The 7,269-nt window shown below is 53.5% G+C and overlaps 1 protein-coding gene across 1 annotated transcript in view; it reads left to right on the top strand.

Moving 5' to 3' along the window:
* The first annotated feature begins 495 nt into the window (after positions 1-495).
* The window catches only part of LOC137356918 (potassium/sodium hyperpolarization-activated cyclic nucleotide-gated channel 4-like), a 137,780-nt gene continuing 131,006 nt past the window's right edge, over positions 496-7,269 (top strand). The window contains exons 1-2 of the mRNA XM_068022763.1: positions 496-566; positions 819-1,044. The gene's annotated coding sequence lies outside the window, so the exon portion shown is untranslated. The remainder of the gene's footprint in view (positions 567-818; positions 1,045-7,269) is intronic.

Raw genomic sequence — 7,269 nt, 5'->3', positions numbered from 1 at the left:
CAGAGGGTCAGTACTGAGGGAGTGCTGCCCGGTCGGAGGGTCAGTACTGAGGGAGAGCCGCACTGTCGGAGGGTCAGTTCTAAGGGAGTGCTGCCCGTCAGAGGGTCAGTACTGAGGGAGTGCTGCTCGGTCAGAGGGTGAGCACTGAGGGAGCGCCACACTGTCAGAGGGTCAGTACTGAGGGAGTGCTGCCCAGTCAGAGGGTGAGCACTGAGGGAGCGCCACACTGTCGGAGGGTCAGTACTGAAGGAGTGCCGCACTGTCAGTGGTGCTGTCTTTCTGATGAGACATTAAACTGAGGCCTGGTCTGCCCTTTTAGGTGGCCATACAAGATTCCTTGGCCACTGAAGATAGGGGAGGGGGGCTGGGTTTCACCCCCGTGTCCCGGGGCCAATAATTATCCCTCAATCAATATCACTAAGAACATTTAATCTCAGTGCTGTTTGTGGGAGTTAGCTGTGTACAAATTCATTTCCTACATTACAACAGTGACCAAACTGAAAATTGCAAACCATTGGATTAGCTGTAAAGCACTTTGTGATGTTGTAAAAGGGGTTATGGATAAGGTAAGTCTTTGTTACTGCCACTCCTAGCAAGGACAGGCAACTGAGCACAGTGCAGCAATTGATCCCGAGACAGCCCAGCCTTTTCAGCTGCATTAACTATTAACTTGGCTATTGTAAGAGATCTCTTGTTTACTGCACGAGGATTGCTTCGTACCTCTGTGGATTTACTGCACCACACAGACAGGTTACAGTGTCACTGCACTTACATCTGCCACAACTGAATCTGTCCAATTCCCACTTGCATATCCACAGGAGTCTCTCCAGCTCACATTTCCATGAGGAATGGGAGGAAGCGAACTGGGCTTCCTGAAATGAGAACACTGTCTTTACAACGCCCAGTCTGGCTGAGGATTGCAGCTGCAGGAAACTCAGAGAGTCGACAACTTATTGAGTCGAGTGTTCAGTCGTTGCCCTGTGTGACTCGCCTGTGATTCACTCCTGGTTTTGAAGGAGGGTTCACACTGCAGGACAGATGAAGGTAAGGAGAGAAGAGCTCAGGATTTCAGTGAGAGGGACCTCCAGACATCGCATGGGGATCGGAGAAATAGTCTGCAGGAGAGGGAGACTGCGGGAGAGACAGTCTGCAGGAGAGGGAGACTGCGGGAGAGACAGTCTGCAGGAGAGGAGACTGCAGGAGAGGAGACTGCAGGAGAGGAGTCTGCAGGAGAGGAGTCTGCAGGAGAGGAGACTGCAGGAGAGAGAGTCAGCAGCAGAGGAGACTGCAGGAGAGGAGACTGCAGGAGAGGAGTCTGCAGGAGAGGAGTCTGCAGGAGAGGAGACTGCAGGAGAGAGAGTCAGCAGCAGAGGAGACTGCGGGAGAGGAGACTGCAGGAGAGGAGACTGCAAGAGAGAGAGTCTGCAGGAGAGAGAGTCTGCAGCAGAGGGAGACTGCGGGAGAGAGAGACTGCAGGAGAGAGAGTCTGCAGGAAAGGGAGACTGCGGGAGAGGAGACTGCAGGAGAGAGAGTCTGCAGGAGAGTGAGTCTGCAGGAGAGTGAGTCTGCAGGAGAGGGAGGCTGCAGGAGAGGGAGTCTGCAGGGGAGAGAGTCTGCAGGGGAGAGAGTCTGCAGGAGAGGGAGACTGCAGGAGAGGGAGACTGCAGGAGAGGGAGACTGCAGGAGAGGGAGACTGCAGGAGAGGGAGACTGCAGAAGCGACAGTCTGCGGGAGGGGGAGGCTGCGGGAGAGGCGGTCTGCGGGAGAGGCGGTCTGCGGGAGAGGGAGTCTGCGGGAGAGACGGTCTGCGGGAGAGACGGTCTGCGGGAGAGACGATCTGCGGGAGGGGGAGTCTGCGGGAGAGACGGTCTGCGGGAGAGGAGGTCTGCGGGAGAGGAGGTCTGCGGGAGAGGAGGTCAGCGGGAGAGGGAGTCTGCGGGAGAGGGAGTCTGCGGGAGAGGGAGTCTGCGGGAGAGGGAGTCTGCGGGAGAGACAGTCTGCGGGAGAGGGAGTCTGCGGGAGAGGGGACACTGGGAGAGGAAGTGTCTGGGAGAGGGAGTGTCTGGGAGAGGGAGTGTCTGGGAGAGGGAGTCTGCGGGAGAGACAGCGGGAGAGGGAGTCCGCGGGAGAGGGAGTCCGCGGGAGAGGGAGTCCGCGGGAGAGGGAGACTGGGAGAGGGAGTCTGCGGGAGAGACGGTCTGCGGGAGAGACGGTCTGCGGGAGAGACGGTCAGCGGGAGAGACGGTCTGCGGGAGAGGCGGTCTGCGGGAGAGGCGGTCTGCGGGAGAGGCGGTCTGCGGGAGAGGCGGTCAGCGGGAGAGACGGCCAGCGGGAGAGACGGTCAGCGGGAGAGGGAGACTTGGAGAGGGAGTCTGCGGGAGAGACAGTCAGCGGGAGAGACAGTCAGCAGGAGAGGGAGACTCGGAGAGACGGTCTGCAGGAGAGACGGTCTGCGGGAGAGGGAGACTCAGAGAAGGAGTCTACAGGAGAGGCAGTCTGTGGGAGAGAGAGACTGCAGGAGCGACAGTCTGCAGGAGAGGCAGTCTGCAGGAGAGGAGACTGAAGGAGGCACAGTCTGCGGAAGAGGGAGTCTGCGGCAGAAGGAGACTGCGGGAGAGACCGTCTGCAGGAGCGGCAGACTGCGGGAGAGGCAGTCTGCGGGAGAGGCATTCTGCGGGAGAGGCAGTCTGCGGGGGAGATAGTCTGCGGGAGAGAGAGACTGTGTGCGGGAGAGAGAGACTGTGTGCGGGAGAGAGAGACTGTGTGCGGGAGAGAGAGACTGTGTGCAGGAGAGGCAGTCTGCGGGAGAGAGAGACTGTGTGCGGGAGAGAGAGACTGTGTGCGGGAGAGAGAGACTGTGTGCAGGAGAGGCAGTCTGCGGGAGAGAGAGACTGTGTGCGGGAGAGAGAGGCAGTCTGCGGGAGAGGCAGTCTGTGGGAGAGACTGTGTGTGGGAGAGGCAGTCTGCAGGAGAGACAGTCTGCGGGACAGGAGTCTGTAAGGCAGTGACTCATCAGCCATGTGTAGGGAGTGAAAGAAAGTTTTGCAGTTCTACAGTGTCTACAAGCTCAGGACATCCCAAAGACACAATATAAAGGGGTAACAGTCATACTTCAGCTTTACAAAATCCCGGTTACACCACACCTGGTAACAGTTGTGGACAACACACCTTCGGAAGGATCTATTGGCCTTGGAGGGAGTGCAGTGTAGATTTACCAGAATGATACCTGGACTCCAGGAGAGATTAAACAAACTAGGATTATATTCCCTGGAATTTAGAAGTTTAAGGGGTGATTTGACATAGATTTCAAAATAATTGGGGAACAGATAGGGTAAAGAGAGAGAGAAAAAAAGCTATTTCCACTGGTTGGGAGTCTAGGACTAGGGGGCAGAGACTGTTGAGGAGTGAAATTAGGAAACACTTCTACACACAAGGGGTGGGAGAAGTTTGGAATTCTCTTCCCCAAACAGTAATTGATGCTCAATGAATTGTTCGTTTTAAATCTCTGATTGATGGATTTTTGTTATCCAGTGGTATTCAGGGACATGGGGCAACAGTGGGTCATAGAGTTATACAGCACAGAAACAGGCCCTTCGGCCCATCGTGTCTGTGCCGGCCATCCAGCACCCAACTTTTCTAGTCCCATTTTCCAGTACTCGCCCCGTAGCCTTGTATGCTATGGCGTTTCAAGTGCTCATCTAAATACTTTTTAAATGTTGTGAGGGTTCCTGCCTCTACCACCTCTTCAGGGAGTGTATTCCAGATTCTAACCACCCTCTGGGTGAAATTTCTTTTCCTCAAATCCCCCCAAACCTCCTTCCCCTTACCCCAAATCTATGCCCCCTGGTTATTGACCCCTCTGCTAAGGGAAAAAGTTTCTTCCTATCTATCCTGTCAATGCCTCTCATAATTTAGTACACCTCAATCATGTCCCCCCTCAGCCTTCTCTGCTCCAAGGATAACAACCCTAGCCTATTCAGTCTATCGTCATAGCTGAAACGCTCCAGCCCAGGCAACATCCTGGTGAATCTCCTCTGCACCATCTCCAGTGCAATCACATCCTTCCTATAGTGTGGTGACCAGAACTGTACACAATACTGCAGCTGTGGCCTAACTAGTGTTTTATACAGCTCCATCAGAACCTCCCTGCTCTTATATTCTATGCCTCGGCTAATAAAGGCAAGTCTCCCATATGCCTTCCTAACCACCTTATCTACCTGTGCTGCTGCCTTCAGTGATCTATGGACAAGTACACCAAGGTCCCTCTGACCCTCTGTACTTCCTAGGGTCCTACCATCCATTGTATATTCCCTTGCCTTGTTAGTCCTCCCAAAATACATCACCTCAGGATTAAATTCCATTTGCCACTGCTCTGCCCATCTATATCGTCCTGTAATCTAAGGCTTTCCTCCTCACTATTTACAACACCACCAATTTTCGTGTCATCTGGAACTTACTGATCATACCTCCTATATTCACTTTGTAATCATTAATGTACACTACAAACAGCAAGGATCCCAGCACCGATCCCTGTGGTACACCACTGGTCACAGGCTTCCACTCGCAAAAACAACCCTCGATCATTACCCTCTGCCTCCTGCCACTAAGCCAATTTTGGATCCAATTTGCCAAATCGCCCTGGATCCCATGGACTCTTACCTTCTTAACCAATTTCCCATGCAGAACCTTATCAAAAGCCTGACTGAAGTCCATGTAGACTACTTCAACTGTTTTACCCTGATCTACACATCTAGTCACCTCCTCAAAAAATTCAATAAAGTTAGTTAGACACGATCTCCCCCGACAAAGCCATGCTGACTATCCCGAATAATATGGAGTTCGGTCACAGATCAGCCATGATCTCATCGAAGGTGGAACAGGCTTGAGAGACTGAATGGCCTCTTCCTGTTCCTGTGTTGCTATGTTTCCCAATAAGAATCAGGCCCTTCAAGAGAGGATGGGATTGGGGAGAAGACTGGGGTCAAGAATTGAATAAAAAACACACACACACACACCCAGGCTAACATCCACACACACACACACACCCAGGCTAACACCCACACACACACCCACACACAGGCTAACATCCACACACAGGCTAACATCCACACACACACACACACACCCAGGCTAACACCCACACACAGGCTAACATCCACACACACCCAGGCTAACACCCATTCAGAGGCTAACATCCACACACACACACACACCCAGGCTAACACCCACACACAGGCTAACATCCACACACAGGCTAACATCCACACACACACACACACCCAGGCTAACACCCACACACAGGCTAACATCCACACACACACACACACCCAGGCTAACACCCACACACAGGCTAACATCCACACACACACACACACCCAGGCTAACACCCACACACAGGCTAACATCCACACACACACCCACACACAGGCTAACATCCACACACCCACACACAGGCTAACATCCACACACACACCCACACACAGGCTAACATCCACACACAGGCTAACATCCACACACACACACACCCAGGCTAACACCCACACACAGGCTAACATCCACACACAGGCTAACATCCACACACACACACACACCCAGGCTAACACCCACACACAGGCTAACATCCACGCACACACACACACCCAGGCTAACACCCACACACAGGCTAACATCCACACACACACACACACACACCCAGGCTAACACCCACACACAGGCTAACATCCACACACCCACACACAGGCTGACATACACACACAGGCTAACATCCACACACACACACCCAGGCTAACACCCACACCCAGGCTAACATCCACACACACACACACACCCAGGCTAACACCCACACACAGGCTAACATCCACACACACACCCACACACAGGCTAACAGCCACACACACCCAGGCTAACATCCACACACAGGCTAACATCCACACACACACACACACCCAGGCTAACACCCACACACAGGCTAACATACACACACACACACCCAGGCTAACACCCACACACAGGCTAACATCCACACACACACCCACACACAGGCTAACATCCACACACACACCCACACACACACACCCAGGCTAACACCCACACACAAGCTAACATCCACATACACACACACACACCCAGGCTAACACCCACACACAGGCTAACATCCACACACACGCACACACACACACCCAGGCTAACACCCACACACAGGCTAACATCCACACACAGGCTAACATACACACACACACACACACACCCAGGCTAACACCCACACACAGGCTAACATCCACACACAGGCTAACATCCACACACACACCCACACACAGGCTAACATACACACACACACCCAGGCTAACACCCACACACAGGCTAACATCCACACACACACACACATCCAGGCTAACACCCACACACAGGCTAACATCCACACACACACACACACACACAGGCTAACATACACACACACACCCACACACAGGCTAACATCCACACACACACACACACACCCAGGCTAACACCCACACACAGGCTAACATCCACACACACACACACACCCAGGCTAACACCCACACACAGGCTAACATCCACACACACACCCAGGCTAACACCCACACACAGGCTAACATCCACACACACACCCAGGCTAACACCCACACCCAGGCTAACATCCACACACACACCCACACACAGGCTAACATACACTCACACACACACACCCAGGCTAACACCCACACACAGGCTAACATCCACACACACACCCACACACAGGCTAACATACACACACACACCCACACACAGGCTAACATCCACACACAGGCTAACATCCACGCACACACACACACCCAGGCTAACATCCACACACAGGCTAACATCCACACACACACACACACCCAGGCTAACACCCACACACAGGCTAACATCCACACACACACACACACCCAGGCTAACACCCACACACAGGCTAACATCCACACACACACCCAGGCTAACACCCACACACACCCAGGCTAACACCCACACACAGGCTAACATCCACACACACACACACCCAGGCTAACACCCACACACAGGCTAACATCCACAAACACACCCACACACAGGCTAACATCCACACACACACACACACCCAGGCTAACACCCACACACAGGCTAACATCCACACACACACACACACCCAGGCTAACACCCACACACAGGCTAACATCCACACACACACACACACACATGCTAACACCCACACACAGGCTAACATCCACACACACACACACCCAGGCTAAC

This window comes from Heterodontus francisci, chromosome 46 (assembly GCF_036365525.1).
Source record: "Heterodontus francisci isolate sHetFra1 chromosome 46, sHetFra1.hap1, whole genome shotgun sequence".
Classification (NCBI taxonomy): domain Eukaryota; kingdom Metazoa; phylum Chordata; class Chondrichthyes; order Heterodontiformes; family Heterodontidae; genus Heterodontus; species Heterodontus francisci.
Note: the sequence above shows the minus strand (reverse complement) of the source record. Positions and strands in the feature narration are given on the sequence as shown.